Raw genomic sequence first — 21,230 nt, 5'->3', positions numbered from 1 at the left:
CTCCACTCATGAAAGCACTTCATCTTGCTTTCTCATCCCTCCAAAACAGCAGCCTCTTCCTCCCCTTAACTCTGATGATTTCCCTGGTCAAGCAGCCCTTTCTCTCAGATCTATGCCTTTCAAGCCAGCCCCAAGCAAGCCCCTTGCTTTCACACCTGTTGAAAGCAAGCTTGCTACCAGTGACATGTGCACCATTTTTTGTCTTCAAAGACCCAGCTGCCAGCAATTCTAGCTGATTACCCAGGCACCTCTTGCCTTTCAAGAAAGTTCTTGATGTAAAAAAAAGCCCCATGCAATGCTTTTCAATGCTCTGCCTGGTGTCAGCTGCTTCCTGCCTACTGCAGAGTTGAATGGCTGCTCAGTATAGGCAATGCTTGGTAATACTGTCTTAAATCTATGTTTATGTGAAGGATGAGGAGGTTGGGGCCGAGTTAAGTGTACCTATGTACCTACACTCTTTTATATAATCAGGAATTGGGCTCTTGTCGTCTAAACTGATCTACATCTAGATTAAAGTGGTCTTTGCACTACCTCAGAGAAGTCACAGATTACACTGGCAGCGTTACACAGCCATCGCTGTATACAGCATCCCCCCAGTATCAGTGAAACAACTCAGCGTGGGGTGTGCTTGCCAGTTCCCAAGCTGTCTTCCGTGGGACCTTCATTGTCCAAACTCACACAGGAAGCCTGCACAGAGCACAGGCATAGAAAGCGCATCTCCCGAATCAAAAGCTAATGCAAAGATGAGAGTATTTTTCTAGTTTAAAGCTATCTAAAAACAAGAATAGAAAAGACACCTTGCTGACTAGAGTATAATTTACTGCCATTTGCTATGAACTACTACTACTTAGAAAAAAAAAATATCATTTCTCAGCAAGTATTTGTTCTTTATTTAAAGGACTATTGCTTGAGTCTGACAACCAATTGCTATGCTATTTGCTTATCTACCAGCTACCTCTTTTCTGGACCAAAAAAAAAAGAAACCCCTTTTCTGATGTATAGCATCCAGATAAATTTTTACATGAGCATTCACAGCATCCCTGACCAATTCTCTCTTGCATCCATCTGCTTCTATAGTTTTGATCTCCTTGGGGCTGATAAACAGGCTCAGGACTTTGCCAAAGCATTGCTATGATTTTGAGTCGCTCCATGAGACGTATTTGCATACTTCTGCAGATGTGAGTGCTTTTTCTGCTTTCTTGCTCCTCTTCATGGCTTTCTCACTTCCAGATTGCAGGCAATTGCCCTGTTGCGTGCCAAGCATTCAATCTTGATAGATATCAATTTCATGTAATATACACAGAGGGCATCCGTCATGGCTTCTCCATATAAATTACATCTAAATTGTGTGTAGATAGAACATAAATCATTCACGCAAAAAGCCATAGGTGGATAACTGCAGAGTGCTTGGCAATAATATTTTCTTTTTGCTGAAAATTAAAAATATATAGCTATATAGTTACCCACACACAAACGTTTACATCCAAGCCTAGAGTGAAACATTTATTTGGAAACAGTAGTGTTTCATGTAAATTTAGTGCAATAGAACATTAATTTAGTCGTAAGTACTGTGGATTTCACTGACTGTCACTGCATAAAGATACTTTTGGGAGCAGTGCATCACTAAGAGAAAGGCAGAAGGCACCATTCAGGAACAAAAGTACTTCCAGATACAGGTAACAGGACTGCTACCAAGGGCAGCTGAGCACAAGCGTGGTAAAAACTGATTATGTACTGTAGGATCATGTGACAAGACTCCGAAACATGTAACTGCAATGACACACTGTGTGCAGCAATCTATGAAGGGCTGCAAAGCAGCACAGTGCTGTTGTGGCACATCTTTCACCATCCCACCAGTTCCCTCCTTACTGTCCTCTCCCTGTCCTCCTTTGTCCTGAGATTTTCCATCCTGCTCAGCATCGGCCCAAGCATTGAACCAAAGAAGCTGGATTTCTTCTGTGCAGAAACTCCATGAAAAATTTCTGAAGTGAACATATCCAATTCTTTACTTCAGAAGGAATAAAATTAAAGCCATATCTCTTTGGCTTTTTAGTTGGTTGGTTTTGAGTTTGGTGGGTTTTTTTATTATTAGGCATCTACTTTTGAAGGTTTGAACCATAATTAACAGAAGCCTCTTTGGTCACCAATCATATAACCTTTAAATGCCCTATTGGTCAACTGATATAATCAGAATTCATGTTTAAACATGAACCACCACTTTCAAACGCAGACATTACAAGTGACCACCTAAAAAGAAGAGACATGGCCAACATGACTACCAAACACCTGACACCACATATGCCCAAAATCTCTGAAAGAGATGTTGGTGGCTTGCATCAGTCAAGTCACCTGATTTCAATCGCCTAAATGGATATGAAGATTCCATCTGATGGCTAGCCAAATTCACCTTAAAGGTCCAAAAATGTTGCCATTACAAGACATAAATTAGTTCTAAAATTCTTAAGCAATGAATTTAATAATGATAAGAGTTTTCTGCTCGTTCTTTTTCCACATTTGTGATCCAACAAAAAGACCATTTTAGAGAGCTCATTCTAAACAAAAGGCTGCTGCTTCTTTTCATCCTTCACCTTTAAGAAAATTAAAAAAAAATACAAGACCCCAAACCTTTACACATACATAGGCTTCACTAAATCATCTCATTACTGTGGAACCACACCAATATCTATTACAATTCTTAGATCAGGCTTTAATGCTGAAAAACTAGATGTAGCAACCTAGTGCTTAGATTTCTGAGATGTCATCTAATTTTTACAGCTTGCATTGTTCCTTTCATGCCTCTCAAATGCTTCTTTAAATGCCATTTCACTTATAAAGATTTAAAATCATAAAAATGCATGCTTGATCTAATTTCCAAAATCAATGTTATGTACATTTAATTGTTCTAATTGTTAAATATACTTCCCTAATGAATAAAAAAATGCATTTTATTTCTAAGATACATAGTTATAAAAATTATTATTGGATTTTTCCCGCCCTTTTTTAATTAACATTTTCCTTTAGAGACATGCATAGTTTCCAGTTTTAGAAGTGCTGTGTGCCACTTCACTGAGCTTACATTCTGCAGGACCATACACTGTTCCTGACTTAAGTACTACTTTTTTATTTCTAAAGCCATCAACAATTATTAACTCTATGAGAATGAATGTCCTTATTAGCATGAAGATTAGAACATCTTAGGTGCAGAAAAATGTCAGCTGCTTGTCAGAAGTCATTTCGAGTGTGCTCTCTTGACCCATTTCCAATTTAAAAGTCTGTTCCTGTGGAACAAGACAGATAATGAGTGCAGCCTGAAAACAGCCGGTAAATGAGCAATACAATAAATTTGTCTTACTAATTGAAAGAGTACAAGCTAAAATTATAGAACATTAGCTAAGTATCCAAAGTGTTAGAAAATGTCATGAGAAATAAATAACTTCATCTTGGACTGTCTTTCTCAGAGATACGGAGAACACAGCACCGCAGAATAAGCAAGGGAATAAAAGAAGAGAGAAGTTACAAGTGAGCTAAGGTCACTTTATTTCTAAGTGAGAAGCCTACACAGGATGCTAATTTGGTTTGATTTGCTTTAAGCTTTTCTGAATCCTCATGAAGACAAAATCTTAATGATTCTTTCATCCAAGCAGATTTAGAAATACCAATTATGTATCAGGCAATCCTCCATAACAGAACTCTGCCACGCTGCCATTTGCACAATCCTGAGACCCAAGTACTTGGAACGGTGTAAAGGAACTTCTTGGCTTTTTGTTTTTAAAGTTCATGAAGACATAAAAGTTAGGAAGCCAAAACACCATATTATAACTGAACTTTAGTAATAGCAAATCTATTAATGAGAGCAGAGTGTACACATATTCATTAAATATGGTAGGGTTGCATAAGCTAGCATAGTCAAGGGCAGTTGTAAGATTTGGTGAATATATTACTGTACTATAGGACTTTGTTGGAATACTTACGCCGCCATTGTCTAAAAGTGAATATATACCCTCCAATAATAGCACATAAGTGTACATTTGGGATTAAAACCAAATAAAAGAATGCTAGATTCTGTTTATTTATTACGAAGGCTTTTACTTCTTAAAAAAACCTTTATAGAAACAAGTGTGGCTGATATTGTAAGGGAATAACCTATGCCATGTGTACCTTTTGAAAAATACAAATAAATAGGAAAGACACTATTAGAGTGTCCTCATAATTTGATTTTGTAAGGGGAGAAGATTTTGACTAGGACTGCACTGTGGTCACAATAGTCACGAGAAGATACTGCCGTCAGGAAGACATGCTGATACAATTACCTTTAAAGCCCTTATCTAATTTCATAAAATTTAAAACTGGGAGGCTCATTGTTCTCTGACAAAGAATACAAGGAAGCCTCATCACTCTAGCCTGAGGGATAACCCTCCTGTCTTGCCTTTTCAGATTTCAAATAGTCTAGGATTTTATGTTTTGGACATACACTTTCTGAAATTGCTTCCCAGGTGTATGAGCATTGCTTTCACAGGATGGTGAAATCTCAAAGGTGGATGTGTGTTTCACACTTATTCATACCAGCACCTTATATAAACAAAGAAATGTTTTGCTCAATCCCAGCATAATGTTTGTGTTGAACAATTTTATGTTTATTTTTAAGCTGCCAGCAAACCTGGAAAATCATTCATTCACACAGCTGTGCCGCTTCAGTGCTCCACCTCCTTCCTGCATCCCATTCCTCTTACGCGACGCTGATAAACATGTCTCCTTTCAGAGATGCTATCACATACTGCCTAAAGACACTGCAGGATTCAGCCCAAACACAAAACATCAGACAAAAAAAGGTCTGAAAAATCAATTAAAAACACCACTATCTCTAGCTGACATTCTGAGCAGACACAGCTGAAAAGACACTGGTGAGAATAATGTCAAACTCTTGTCTAACAGCTGTGACAAGGCTGCCCAGGATGCAGAAGCTTTTCTAAACTTACTGTGCAATAACTGCTTTGACTACAGGATGTGAGAATGCTCAGGGGGATTCACAGGGTTAGACAACTTCGGAAGTTCTGCCATCCTTTCTGTAACACAGCTCCTGCTCATCCCATTCTGGAGACTTGAATTCATATCAAGAAGGTGGCATGGAGAGGAGAGTGCCATGCTTCAGTATTAAGATACTTTTCTTTTGCATTAACCCTGCCACAAAAGCCACGTAATTTTGCTAGGAATGTCTGTCTTTGCATCTAACATCCTCTTCCACTGCAATCACGTTTATTGTCAAGCCTCCGTAGGAGGCTCCTCCAATTACTGTAGGAGTAATACAAAAAGGTAACAAAGATAAATGTAATTGCAAAGGTTGTGTGGATGTGCAGAAATCTACGTATATCCCCTTCAAATAGGAACCCATACAGCTGTTCTACATTTGTTGGTATCTTATGTATGTAAAGAAATAAGTAAGACTCCTTCCCCTAGTACTTGGAAATTAGGAAAATATTAACAAAGACTTAGAAACAGAGATAGCATTGCTAAAACTTTCTTACTCCTAGCAAAGTCAGGGTTTTCTGAGAGATCCAAGATGGCTACTATTAGATTTATTACTTTTATTAACGGCTCCTTCTTTCAGCTGCAACTCTAGCTCCTCAGAAGAGAGTGACTAGCTACTTGTGTAAACCCTCCAGAGCTTCCATCGCTGTTTCAGCCTGTAATAATTTCAGCATTATCCCTGCTGAAATACTACTTTGTTTAGTTATTTGGAATCTCTACTTTCATGATTGCAGTTTTATACCATTGTATCTTCAGACATTTCAGAAGCAATGCCTAAGCCCTCCTCCCAGTACCTGTGTAGTGTATGCGTCAGTTTTTGACACAGAGAAATCACAAGAACATGATGCCTCATTCTGTTGAAAATACTAAAAAAAACCACCTCTATCCTATCTTCAATTATTTAGTGACAGCACTATTTCGCATTCTGAATTTTTTCTGTAGCGACTCCTTATAATCTTTGAAATCACATAGCTTTTGTAACTATTAAAACTGTCTCTCCCGCACTGAAGGAATATCTTATAAAATTGAATTTAACAACTACAGAGAGCGCTGCCTGGCCCAAGCCCTCCTGCCCAGCTATTACAAGATAATAATGTGATTGAGAGAGGTAACTGTCACGGGTGGATGTGGCTGCGCTTCAGCAGAGGACTATGTAGTCATACCAGATACTCTGGGAACTCACCCTCCAGCAACCCACGCTGAAGCACTTTGCCAACCTCCCCCTCCAGGGTGAACCATGCATACTTATTAATTCTTTTACTATGCATGGCAGCGTAATCACTTCTCCTCTTGACCTACTTACATATCGCTCCCATATTAGGAACTTATTAATTGTTGATCTAATTATCAGTAACATCCTCCTCCTCCTTACTAGTAAATGCAATCACTTTCTAGTGCTGGGTGAATAGCTGGGAACTGCTGCCCTTTCATTGGGTTTCTCCCAAGGTTTTTCCTTCACTTCCAAGCGTAGGTATTCACAAAATGATTGACTTGGCCACAAGACGCAGTGCTGCATCTTATCTTTAGAGCGGCTTCCAATGCATTCATTACTTTCCCACAGATTATTTTCCCTCTTCAGAAATACTAACTACCACATTCCTCTTGGCAAACACCCTCAGTACACGTGTCCCGCAGAGGGGGTGGGCTGGGCAACCCTGCCCAAAGCTGGACAAGTCTCAGGCTGCCCCCCTCTCAGTGACACAGGGGGCTGCATGGCACACACCACGAGATCCACTCTGGCACTGGGCACGCTTGCCTGTATTAAACGTCCAATTAACAATGGAATAGTACACTTGGTTTTGTTAAGAAAGCACATAAAATGGATGGTTACCACTGGCATATGAAGATTTGAGGATCATTTAAACTGTTCATATTTTTCCTGGATGTGTTTGTTTCTAGATCTACTGTTTTTCAATATGATGTGAAACTGAGGACTTCAGTTTAAAGAGATAATGCTTGATTTCCTTCAGTCTCATTTAAAATGAGATGTATTTTAGCTTTAAGCTAAGCACATTTCTTTGCATTAGTTCATCTTAGATTACCATGTATTTTTTTCAGGGAAACCCCATTGCAAACATCTCAAAAAGAACAATTAAATTTTATGACATTTTCCCTTAACCATAAGCCTTTATTGGTACTGTACTTACGTATTCAGTAAGGGAAATGTAAAATTGTCAAACATTAGTTGAACAAGTATTCCATTATATTATAGAACATTAGTAAATGCCAAAAAATCCCAAGGAAATAATAAGAAATTAATAACTAATGATAATTACAGTACTCACACCACCATTAAGCAGAAACATGTCAAAAAAACTGCAACATAATTACTCATTTATGAAATACACTCAGTATTTTAATGCTATAGTAACTGTATAGTAATTATCTTAACAGTTCAGGTGAATTTCAGTTCTTCCATATGTTAGTTAAAAATTGTCATTGGATCAATTTTGAAGTAAATACAATTAATATATAGGCTAAACTTTCAGTTAAAGAGTTGTTAGAAGAGAGACATACATGTCCTTTTAGATAACATAGGCAGTTTTGAAGTAATAATTAGGCCATTTTACGAAGGCTAGCACTTTACATTTACAGAATGCATTATATTCAATCATGCTGGAATTATATAATTACAGGTGATTTTGCAGTTGTTTGTTTCATTTCTCAGACCATGATGGCACTTAGCATAATGTAATTATACGCCTAATTATATAACATGGTTATAATAAAGCTTTTGGACTGCTCAGCAATGACAGTTGAGCACATAGTTTTAACATGTGTGTATATACACAGCTATAATGTTCTACAATAAAGGATCTTTTTTCTTAATTTAAATTTATTCACATTTCAATCATCATGAGATTTTTGACAAAGGCTTAAAAGTGTTATTGACTTTAAAAAAAGGCCAAACCAGATTTTTCCATTTTGAAAGCAGTTTTCTTTTTTGTGCTATTTGCATTTTCCCATGGGGACGCTGATTTAGGGATTGAATCCTTACAGTTAGATACCTAACATCCCCAGACAGGGTTCACTGATGGCAAAACTCCACCAAGACCTAGGAAGTATTTCAACAGGCTGCAACAGAGATCTACAAAGGTTCAGCTTGGAGAGTTTTGAACTGTGCTGTATAGTTATTTTCATCTAGCATCCTACAAATGTTAATTCTCAGCTCTGCTGAGAAAGGAGACGTTAGACTGGGCAGAATGCCATTGTGACGTGACTATATTGCTTCCACTATCTTTGCTAACTTGTTTATTGCAAGTTATTCATCCTTTATACAGCCTTGCAACAGTCTGTAGGAACGAAATCTCTGTGTTAGAGAACATGTTTCTATTTCCACTTGGCAGGAGGAAAGGTTGGTCATATGAAAGATTTTTTTTTTATGCAAAACTCTTTAATGGATAAGAGCACTCTGATCCACCCAACTGCACAAATGGGCCAAACTAATTTGATTGAACTGACTAAAGCAGCCTCTGAGGGAACGCCATGATAGTTATCAGCTCTACGGTTTTCCTTTGGTCCTTCCCTTGACTGCAGAAACTGCAGCTATAACCTACCTTTTTCTTGACATACTCATATGAAAAATACAGGACAGGAACTAGAGCCTTCTTCCAGCCGTATTCATGTATTTGTTTTCTGGCTTTAGAAATCAGTTACAACCACAGCACCAGTCAGGTTTTGTTGACTAAGAAGGACTTTGTACTTTTGAGAGCTTTCTGTACCACAGTGTTTGTCCTCAATATGCTAAGCTCATTTTTGTGAGAATTAAAAAAACCCAACTTTCTAGATCCCTTCTTCTTACTCACCCATCCTTACCCCCTTAAAAGTTAACACATATTATGCTAACAGGGGCTCAGAAGCTGTAGCTTTGTACACTGCAGAGTCCTCTGGGTGGGTTAATCAAGAGAGCGCAAACAGAGCGTAGAGCTCATGTAGTTACTTCATGCATTCCAAAAGTTTCTAAGCATTTTTAATATGGTTAAATTACAATATCAGATTCCTGTATACGGTCCCAGTAGACTGAAAGCAGGTTAGTCTTGCGTTCAGATGGAAGTTAACCTTGCTGGTTTGCCTCTAGCATGCTATTTTCCTGTATTGCCTACTTTAAGTCCTTTGTTTCTTGCATTTCTTTGCTTAATGTGAATATCCAAAAGGAGGATTTGCATATCTTTTCTGCCAGTTCTCACCAGAACTTTCTATTTTGAAATTCTCATTGATCACAAGGAAGAAAATTCCCCTCAGCCTGACAAACTGCTCCTCTTCACAAAGTATACTTTTGTACTCCTGCTGCCAAAGCTCAAGTGTTTAACTGGAGTCTAATTAAAAAAATAAAACCAAAAAGAGCTTCAGTGCAACATCCCAAACCAAAGCAACCCATATGACTTCACTACAAATGCGTACATGAACAGTCAGATAATTCTCAAAGATCTCAGTATAGCAGTACATGAGCAGGGTTAAGGTGCAAGCGATTTCACCTAGCAAAGGGAAAAAATGTGTACCAGAGTAAAACCACATAAGTAGTGCACTGGAAGTTCAAAATTGTCATCTCTGAAGCCTAAGCATCAAGAACATCTTCTGACATTAGGAAAGTAAATATTTTTCTGTAGGTGAACTCCAAAACACTAATAGCTACAATGAGTTGTTTGTGGGTAACGCAAATTACCTCCCTCACAGAACTATGCAGTTTGTAAGGGTAAGCAGCTGTAAGATACTTCAACCGATAGTTGAATTATTCTGCATGAAAAAATGCCTACTGGTTGGAAATGGGAGATAACTCATGGAAGTTCAAAGACAACTAATTCCTAGCAAAACACTGAGCTCTTGGATCTACTCAAAAGGAATTATTTTGGCCAAAACGATCTGGAAGCAAAAAGAGAATACACGTTTGGAACACAACACAATTGACTTATCCCCTGAATGTCTCACTTCTTTCCAGAATTATTTAATTCTAAACCAAACTCTTATATTTTGGATGCTTGACAAGAGCATGTTAAAAATTCCTGTAAGGGCTAAGCGCATAGTGGCTTTTCATTCTGAAAACAAACAGAACCGAGACATTTACAACCTTATCTGTGAAAGGGAATTGCCAGCTGGGGAGAAGTATTTGAAACTTAGTGCAGCAGCATCCAAACAGAAGCAAAAACAGAGCTCCCACCTCTGCAGATGATTTCGTGGAGGTTTCTGAATCCAAGCAAGAAAGGATCCCTCTTTCTAATTAAAAATATGGTCTGCATAATTATGATAAATGGGAAATAAAGTGAGATTAAATGTATTTAATCAAGTTAATCATTCACAAGAGAAATATAAAGCTTTATACCAAGATGATGTTTTTCAGCTCAGTGCTATAAAGGAAACCATATCAACTATTTCTGATGAAGATAAAATATTCTATGGAATAAACTATTCATATACACAGGAAGAAATAAAAAAGGAGGCACTCAGTCATCCAAAACTGCATCTAAGATTAGAAAACAACTAGTTTCTTGTGCTAAGGGATGGGAGATTTTCTGGCTGGACACAGTTTCCAGCATTCTTTGGCCCCAACTTGGTAAAAACAATTTGTTCACAATTGTTTCTGTTCCTGCTGAGCTCGCTCAGGTTTGTATTAGAAAGCAGAAGATGACCACATGCTTCACATTCCCCAAAGCATTGCTCAAGAAAGCTGGCTTAGAAGCAGGAAAAGAAAACGTGTATGTATGTACGCATGCACACACACACACACAGTTTGGTCTTTGACAATATTCAGATTTAGAGGAAAAACCCAAAACATGAGACAATAACTTTTTACTTGACCAATCCTTTGCAAAATGCAGTAGGAACACAATAATTAAAAGAATAAGGAGTATGTCCTGCAATTTTAGTGAAAATTACTTTTATCTAGAACTGTGAACTGCAAGCATTCAACCAAAATTTAGGCAGGCAGTCCAGATCATATTCTCCCTTTTAGAACGAGGAAGAAACCTGAAAACAAAATGGAGGGGGGAAGGCAGATGTACTTCTAAGTAGCCATATAACGCTTACAGGACGCTTCTGGGAGGGCAGTGGGAAATCTGCATAGCAGAGACTTGAACCTCAGTCTCCTGCATTCCAGATGACTGGTTTACCTAATGTAAAACTTCTCCCTCTCTCACACACATCTTTTGGCTAAAAGTTTGTTTTTTTGGGGTTTTTTTTTAAACCTAGTCTTTGAAAACTGATTTCCCAAAGAAGGAAATCCTTTGGGATATTTCCAAGAAAACTGAACTAGAAATTAAACTGATGTACTGCTGTAGATACACACACACAAGCACAAGGGAATATTGTCCGTAAGACCAAGAGACTGAGCACAACCTACTGCTACAGATATAAGCTGCACTGACAATTCTCCAAAATGTTGGATGTATATGACAAACTGCTGTCAACTCCAAACGTGATACTGACAGTTTGTTAAACAGAAACAAGTCACCAGGATTTTTTTTTTTTTTTTCCGAAGTTCTTCATTAAAGGCACCCAAATGCCTGACCTACCAAGTTGTTTTCCTGGGGTGCATTAGTGCCAAAGAAACAGTCACAGCTTATGATTACTTGAAATCATCTGTAACATAAGAAGCCTTACAGAAAAGTTTAATTTAGGGAAAATAAAAGGATAACTTCTTGTTTGCTGTGTCAGAAGGACAAATAGTTGTCTCAGAGAGAAGTCAGTCGGCTGATTAAGAAATATATTTTCTCTAGTGTTTAGAGAGAAGTTCTTTGAAGCCTGCAGAAGGTAACAGAAACCAAGAGATGCCTCCAGTGCTGGTGCTCCAACAACGTGTCTTACAGTACCTGATGCAGGAGACAGCCCTGCAGTTCCCTGCTCTGCCTTGGGTCAGGACCCATCCCCCCTCACAAGGAGGTTCACCATCCTTTCCAAGGAGAGAATAATAAACTTACACTAAGTGTTCGTAGCAGCCCTGCTCCTCCTGTCCCCTGCTTCTCAGTTGTACAAGTACATGCCATTGCAGCAAGTTTTTAGAGAAAGAGATTGTTACGTTTTTCTCCTGTAGGTTGTATTGATTTTTTCCCTAAACGTTCATTAAAAAATGCATTTGTCATGGAAACTGCAATAAATCTATAAGCAGGAAATATAGTTTGATACCATCATTTTTGCTAATTTTAAATTCTCCTTGTTGTTAATTCTAATAATAACACATTCCTGTACTATTTTCCAGAACTTGTTTTGGTGTAAGTTTGTGTAGTTCAGATGGTAGGTCCATCTGGCCTCAAGTTTATTACTCCAGTAGAACATTTTTAGTACAAATATCATAGGGGAAAAGTCAAAGAAACATGGTGAACTACTGTTGTTAGAAGGAACCAGCTCATCTGCCCTTCTCATGATGATACAGTATTATTTGCATGCAGTGGCATATGGACAGAGGGTACTAAGAGCTACACAAAGTAATTTCTTAATCATTTTTCACTATATGTATATGTACCGAAAAGCTTGAGTCTTAAAACTTGGATTCTGCCATAGGTATGATGCAACTGATGACAACATTGAGATCAAGAATACTTTCTATGGTCCATGATTGTTCTGTCTTTCAGCCTAATAAGACAAGCATCACTTCAGAAAAGACACCAGCATGTCTCTTCACGTAATAAAAGATTTTAACTTTGTTTCATGTACCCATTTCCTTAAAAAATTACAAAAATATTTTGATAATCAGAAAGAAACTAAGACATTTCTGCTATTGTCTAGAGTGTTTTCTGCACATTTCATGAGTTGGCTCATGTCTATAGTTTCAGATGTGGAAACAGCTCAATTCCAATTGCATGTGAGCTCAGAAAAAAAAGAACCAAGAAAAACTAATACAAGCTTCAGTGGATGTTGTGTTTATACAAAAAATATACAAAAAATCCTTGACAAGAGAAATTGAACATAAACAATATTTGCTGTTCAACTGGGACATAATAGGTAGGTTTAATGCCAGAATGGAATTTTCTTTGCATAACAGGAAATCTTTCTTACACAAAATTCAATTCACATTTCACCAACTCACATTTCTAATATACTCTGGGCATATAGAAAAGGAAGTCTGATTGTTTCCAACTCAATATATTCCAAATAACATGATCTTGTTTCATATAGAGAAATATCATTTTAAGAATCTTTTTCATTGCTGAATTACTTACAGAAGTTATTTTTAGATAGGTTTAAGATGTTGTCGGTTCCTTACTTTGGGAAGAAACCAAATCTTATTCTCCAGTTGAGTAATACAAAATTTAAATTAAGGGTTTCTCTGTTAGCAGAGACATAGCATTCAAAAATTAAAGACCAAGGAAAACTGTCCATGCTGCCAATATTACAGCAGTAAAAAAAGATGGATCCTAGAAAATGCAAAATTGTTGTGGAATCAAAGATAGATTTAACAAAAGGAAAGAGCGATCCTAACAGGAGAGAGCTCACTGAAACAGGATGCTACTATAACGCTGTGTTTTTCAAAGCAGGATAGAAGAGCAAAAAGCAACATGTATAATTCAAATAAACTGGGAGTCAGAGTCAGTCCTGCCATCCACGCAGTGCAGCCCGTCATGAAACAATGTAACTGTAAAACTGGAAGATCTAAACGTGGTCTTAAAAAGGGTTCAGCCTCAGGCTCAACTCTCTCCAATAACTTCTTTATCAACTGGGATGATATAATCAACCAACTATAAAAATTAGAAGAGTCAAAAAACTGGGAGTAGCTGCAAGAAATTTTAAGGACAAGCTTAGAATTCAAACTGATTTTGACAAATTGGGAAAAAAAATGCAAAACCAATGAGGTAAGTCAAATGAAGACATACTTAGAGTACAGCGCTTAGAAAATAAAAGGTCTATAACACAGACATAGAATGAAAAATAATACTGACCAAGAGGGGAAAAAAGTTATCATTGATCACAAACTCAGTGACCAACTGTGGGGAAAGAGGCCGCTAAAAGTCAGAGATGGCTGTGCCCAGTTTTTGGCACTAGTTTCTAAATAGATTTCTTGGTGACTTCAGAGAAGGTGAAAAAGAGGGATAAGAAGTTGGAAAACACCATTTCAAGAACAGCTGAAGGAAAGCAGTTTTCTGTCAAAGAGAGGAGAACGTGAATGTTATATGGCCTTCCAAGACAAAAAAAAAAAGGCTGCTAAGAGGGCAGCAATCAATTTTTTTCCATTTCCACTGGAAGAACGCCCTAATTAGCTACATTTGGACAAAATAGATTCACATAAAACATCAGGAACTGTGTCAAAATGTGAGGGAATTAAAACACCACTTCAGTTACTTGAAGAGCCCTGAGGCATTTGCTTCAGACTTCTCCAAAGTCTATTTTTATCAGAAACTCCTAGGCACATTTAATCACCACCACCACTCAGAGATAGGAGATGAATTAGGAGATCCTCCTGGCTGTCCCCTTGCAGTGATTTCTAGGAAGTTCAGTGCAGACTTCGGTACCATGATTGATTTTATGTGGAAGGTGCAAAGAAATACTGCTGTAACAATGTAATATGCTAATAGAAATTGATTCATTAATTCATATTCCATACCTTCAGGGCTGTTTAGCTTCCTCAAATGATCTGCAAAATGACATATCTAGTATAAATTAATCCAGATGATGTATGAAAGAAACAATTAGCAAATAATGCAACAGGTTCATGGCTTTTTTTTAAGCCTGCTGCAACTATTCAAGTATAGATAGAAAGGCAGATTATTTTCTTTCAGGATGTTACAGCTCGATCTGGAAACCTTCTCTTCTGGTGCTGGGCGTCCTGTCTTGAAAACTAATGAATTAAAATCAACCAAGGAAAACCTCACACAGCTGCTCTAGGGAATGCATGGATTAAATCATAAGCTTTGAGGGGAAAAGCTACAAACAAGGCAACGGGCTTGCACTTCTGTGGTTGATACAAAACAAGTTGTGCAAGCTGCAGCATAAGAACAGAAAGAAGGAGAAGAAAATCTGTGCTAGCAAAACATAACGCCAAGAAACAGTCCATTTAGAACAGTCTGTCTGATGATGTGGATAAGTATAAGGAAAGCAGCTTACCGACACAACCTGTTTCAAGTCACTGATCCTCCTGCACTGAAGAGTACAGTATGTTTTTGTTCCTGCAGCTTTGAGGAATGTGATGATAACCAGTACGAGCAGTGGGATATTGCTGCTTTATAAACTCCCCAACAAAGGGCTCTGGCTTGTTCAGATCCCACTCGGCCCCAAATCTCTGGTCTAAAGTTAAACCCAGATTGGTTACACCTACATAAGCAAGTAGGGTCATGTACCAGGAACACAAAACATGAAACAGTTGCTATTGAGAATCGAACATCCGTATTGCACATGTTTTGGGAGCACATGGGAGGGAAGGAATCCCAGCCCAAGCAGTTGAAGTGCCTCGAGTGGGCTCCCAGAGTGCATCCTCCAGCTTCATGTCATTCAGAAAGAATCTATTTTGGGTGCTCCAAAGGCACTCTGCTGTCAGAAACTGCAAAATTCACTCTCCTGATGTAGACATCTCCTTGAGAGGCCTACAGATACACCATAGTTAATTCAACTCTGTCTTGATCAACTTGGGAAATTAAAAGTAAAAATAAAAAAGTGACACTACCTTATTACATTTACTAAAATATTTGGGTAATTTCCTTTCATATTAAAAATCTTATTAAAATACGAATTGCACAATAAAAGTTCTACAAGTTATTTTTATTTTTAATGCCAACTGCTAATCATACACTGTTATCATAACTTAGAAAATAACATTGATTTGCTCTGAAATCCATTAAAAGAGATTTGTTTCCTTTCTGATTGGAAAATATGAGAGTTAGAGAGTGTCCTAGTAATACAGACCCCGAGATGCAATGATTCAAATTCAGAATGTTTTATGCATTCAAGAGGACAGTAGCTTAGTCTTATACATTCTGTGTATACGTCTCCCCAATACATTGTCTTCTGTATTTTCAGGAAATCAGATTGAGTCACTTGATTGAACTGGAAACACATGTAAAGGATTGTCTTTTTTCTACAACTGGTGTAATATCAGTGCAACTCATTTTGATAGGATGGGGAACTCAATAATGAGAGGAAAATAACCTAAACCACATCTCTCACACTTAGATGTTGGTGAAAGTAAAAGGGGCTTACGAAAATCTTCTACTCTTCCTCATTTCACAAATTCTTTAATTTCTTCCATTTCACTTTTAATGGCATGTCAGTACTAGATTAAATTTACATTTACAGGCCCAGGAGACACTCTCAGAAAAAGAGAGCAAAATGATTACTTGATAACCCTGCCCGCATATTGAATGCCGGCAAACTGAGAAACACATTAGCCAGATGTCATGTTGAAAGCCCTCCTCTAGGAAGAGGCAGCGTTATGGAGAAGGGTCCTTGTTGTGTTCTGAGCTAATCTAACAGAAGGAAAAAAATAGCTTGTCAATAAGAGCATTTTGTTTCCACTCATTTTTTAAAGGAAAAATAAAATAAATAAAAATATGGAGGGTGTGATCTTTACAAGGGATATATCTTCTGCAGGGATTTTATATGACTTTCACTTAGGGAGCTTTCAGTATTGAGGCTGGCTGGTAGCTCAAACTCTGTGCAAAACTCTGTTTGGAATTGTTGATCATTAAATAAAATACTATTAACATTTTGGCTCAACTCATTTCAGTCATTTCTGGGGGATTTAAACAATGAAGCAGAACTGGTTGTTTTCCTTACAGTGAAATTTAAGGAAGTGCGCTTTTCAATTTCCCTATTATGACAAAGTTTTAATATTCCCAATTTTGGGAGGCAATGTTACTTCTTATAAAAAAATGTTAAATGGATAAAAGAGTTTTCAATTTGTTGAAATGAATTTATCTAAGAATTGCTCATAAGTTTCCCCTGATATATATTCAGTAGAGAAAATCCCCAAACATTTTAAATTAATTCAATATGAAAACCCCCAAGACTATTTCTTTCATGAAACAGAGGAAAGGATTCTTTCTTTGACTTTCTATATCGTAAGGGAGATTACAAAGTAAACTAGAAGTTATATAGTTTTCAGGAAGAAAACTACAAAACAGACCAGTATATAGAGAAAACATACCTCCTGTTTTAAAAGTCAGGTGTAAAATCATTAATATTTTTCTGTTAACTATGACAGACATAGTAATACAGCGAGTGGACCTGTTTATAATTATAATATTTGATTGGGAAAAAGCCTAAACTGAAAACTTTTTTTATCAAGCTTCCCACTTTCGTCAGGATTACTCAAATTCTACACATCCCCTTTTTTTCTTCTCTCTCTTCCCCACCACCACAGAAACCATTGCTATCATTTCCTACATAGTGGCACTGGGAGCAAACTACATTTTTCGGCTGCTGCTTGAATCCCAACTTCTCTCTTTTCTAACAGACAGTTCTTTAAAGCCAAGCTACCAGCCACTCTGTGCACAACTAAAGGACTTGAGGGCACACAGCTTTCATATCAACATGTTGCAAATTCAACGCAAGACCATGTCTTCACACAGCCTAGGAAACAGAGAAAACCCTGTGCAGAACATCCGTATGTGGGAAGTGCCAGGACAGGCATGAGGGTGTAATTTTGGAGACATCAGCGGAGAAGCACGCTCCCTGCCTTAAAGTCACCCCAGGAAGCCTCCCTTCATACACTAAGGCTTATGGTGGTGTCCAAACACAAAGTGTGTTTATGTTTGCTTTTACAGCAGCAATAATAATTGCTGATCCAAAGAGAACTTTCAGGAACTTCTGAAAGAGTGGATAACCTAGGTACTGAACACACTGCCCTCTAGCCAAAATCCACTGTTACCAATAAAAGTTAAATCCAACCAGTTTCTATGACTTTCTAAAGAGAAAATTAGAAGCATTAAAAAAAAAAAATATTTTTGTTTTCTCTCTAGAGCAAATGTACAGTATATATTGGATAACACTTCTGAAAGATGTGAAAATAAAAAATATTTCCCAGAAACATTTTTTGATAGAAAATCCTAACCTCTTCCATATACTTAGCTTTTAATTTCTAGGTTTTTAGGTCTTCTCAGTACTAGATAATGGAGAGATTAATCTAGATTAGTAGAAAAAAAATATTTTGAGATCAGAGGGTTGGAATCAGATCATACAGCAGTGAAGTCTCCCTTGTTGGATATATTCTAGACTTGGCTTGACAGGATCCTGAATAACCTAATCTAAGGCTCTGTTTTAAAAAGAAAGCTGGACCAGATAATCTCCAGTGGTCCCTCCCCACCTAGGCTTTTCTGCGGTTGTACATAGCAAGAGTTGAAACATTTCAGTCTCAATACCTCTGATGAATAGATACTGACTAATTTTGTATCCATGTTGAACCTAAATCAAGGTATTTTAAATCAAGGAAAGGGGAAAAAAAAACCAAAACAAAACAAAACACAACAACCTGAACAAACGGGACAGTGTTCTCAGAGGAAATCCCACACTTTGCTTCCATCTAAACTTATAATTAAAAAAAATCCTTCCTTAAAAATAGTTTTTTATTTGTTTAAACCTCTAATCAACACGGTAGAGCACCCTTTTTACTTTAAATAAGCATTAGGATATAGATTAAAGTGTTCATAGTTTATTTTACTAGGCAAATTACTTGTATTACTTCATGCTTATTAACCACTATTAGTCAAAAGTAACAAGGCTGGATTGTGCCTATAAATCTGTTACTGGATTCGTGTCAGCAGGTGTGCTGTAAACACTTCACACCTTTATAGGAAATACTGTGATTCCAAAACAGTTGAAAACAAATAATTTCTCAACTAACACACTGTCTATTGTACACTGGAGCGACTGCTACCTAGTGAAGGATTTTGATTAAGTTACTTTTGAGGTACTGTTCATATTCTCAGAAATTTCTGGAGAAGCTGATCAGGTTCTGGCATGCCTTATGATCTGCAGTCAGGTTTTGGATGTTTCATACTTGAATTACTTCCAGTATTAAATGTACAACTCACATCAATACCTAAAAAAATAAACCAACCCCACACAAACAGAAAAGGTCCTGCATAAACATGGTTACTAGAAAGGAAGAGGAACGACACTGAAGAGAGAAAATACACCTTCGTCCTTGCTTCTCTGTTTTAGAGCAAACTTGTATCCCTCAAACTACGGAAAAGCAAGGTCTGACTTTCCAGGAAATAATGATTTTATAGAATTAGCATTAGTGCCGTTGATCACTCAGGATGTGATTTCAAATGTGTTTCAGTGACAGAGCACACCAACTCAGCCAGTGTTTTACAGAAACTGCGTACATGCTGAAATCCGAATAGGTTCATTGATATTTTTTTTTAGACTGCAGGGCCATGAGTTTTGTTAGAAAAAGGTTCTGCACTAATACAGGTAGATAATCGCACAACCTCAAGTCTGATTCAGTCTAGAAATACACCCACTGCAGGAGAGATTAATACAGAGTATGACACTAAAGCACCTTCTTTCCTTGCCCAACCACAAGCGTTCAAGCTGTCACCTTTCCACAAAGTCACTGGTGCCCGTTGGCATCTCCATCTTAAGCTCAACACTTATCAGTAAGTTGTCTCCTTCTATTTACTTTTTAAAAGTCTAGAATCCTCTTTCAAGCCTTTTTCTCCAGGAATACACACAATAAAAGCTGAAAAATTACTCGTATGTAAATCTGCTGAGAGCAGCTAATAAAAGCTAAGATGCCCAGCTGTCATTTTTTCTTGCTTTGTAGCAACCAGTGAAAGTTAAAAATGAATTCAGGGGTAAAACACTACAGAAAGGGAGTACTTAAAAAACAAACAAACAAAAAAACCCACAAACAACCCACACAGCACAGTTAACCAAAACAGTTAATTGCTTGGAGCTGTTATTCCCAATTAGAAATCTGGTGCAACACATTTAGCTTTACAAAAGCGCAGACTCTAGCTCATCAGAGGGAAGATGTGTTTAGCAGAACCTAGGTGAGATCCCAACCACCAGTAACCATGATCATGCCAAAAGCCACCCTATCAAATGGGTGTCCCAGAGCCTCTGCCCTTAACTCAGAGGAATCACAACATTCCCTTCCTGCAGCCCACCTTGTTGTGGAAGTACGGGCAAAGACAAACATTTTAACCTGTGGGTCTTTACTTTTAGGTCCTACAACACAGCTGCATGCATGTGCCAACATCTTCCTCCTCATTCAGTTACATGCAAATTAGTAATGATGTGCAATAATCTAAACCATTACAATGAGGAATGAAAAAAACCAAAAAGCCTGTGTTCAGTATCAGACACAAAGGCCTTAATACCATCAGTTATTTCAAGAGCTTACTAGAGCAATCATACAAGCATAATATTTGAAAGCGAATTTGTGAGGTTCTGTCAAGAGCATGTGAAGCTCTTCCTTTAAAACAAAATTGACTAAACCAGGATTTCTGAAAGTGATTACTATCTAGAGGTAGTTGAGTATAACAGATAGATACAATGCTAAAAAAGTGTGATAAATCTTCAGATGACATCAAGGCAGGAAAGAGGTCAAAGAGGTTTTGTTTGGCTCTTTACTGAAAAATTGAAAGCCCAATGCATCAGATCCAGGATTCACATTCTTGATCCACATCAAAGCATCGTAACTCAGTGAGGGAACAGAGCTATGACATTGTTGGCCTAAATCAATATTGCTCTGTTACTTTTGGTAAACCTGTGTTGATTAGTAGGAACATAGTAGCTGACCTATAATAATCAGTCAATTCATGCAGGACGTCTGTGCCCTAACTGGAGCATCATAGACAAAGCACATCCTGCTTGCAATAATTCCAACAGTGAACAAATCAGAAGAAATCATTAACTGGCATGCACTCCTAAGAAGTAAATTTGATTTAATTTGTATTAATATCTATTGCCTTAGCATGCCTTTACTGTATACTAACCTACTAGTAGAGTATATAGTTAGTTCCAAACAGCATGCTTGAAGGTATCCAGTCTTCATGTACAGCTCTTATGCAGATAGAAAATTAAGTCAATATCGAGCTTCCTCTGCACTCCAGTGACATACCCAAAAAAAAAAAAAAGGACACCAGCCATGCAAACCTTGAGCATGTTTTGATTCTCTAACTTCACAAGGTGAATTATTTCCAGTGAGGTGGTGAGGGTTTTCTTTTTGACAAAGTCTTTTTGGTGTGCTGTAAATAATTGTTGAAATAGTCACAGCAATAGGTGACACATTAACAGTGCATCAATCTGCTGCTGAGAACCAGTGAACTAGAATTTGT

Source organism: Tauraco erythrolophus, chromosome 8, assembly GCF_009769465.1.
Source record: "Tauraco erythrolophus isolate bTauEry1 chromosome 8, bTauEry1.pri, whole genome shotgun sequence".
Lineage (NCBI taxonomy): Eukaryota > Metazoa > Chordata > Aves > Musophagiformes > Musophagidae > Tauraco > Tauraco erythrolophus.
The sequence above is the reverse complement of the archived record's forward strand: the minus strand, read 5'-3'. Positions refer to the sequence as shown.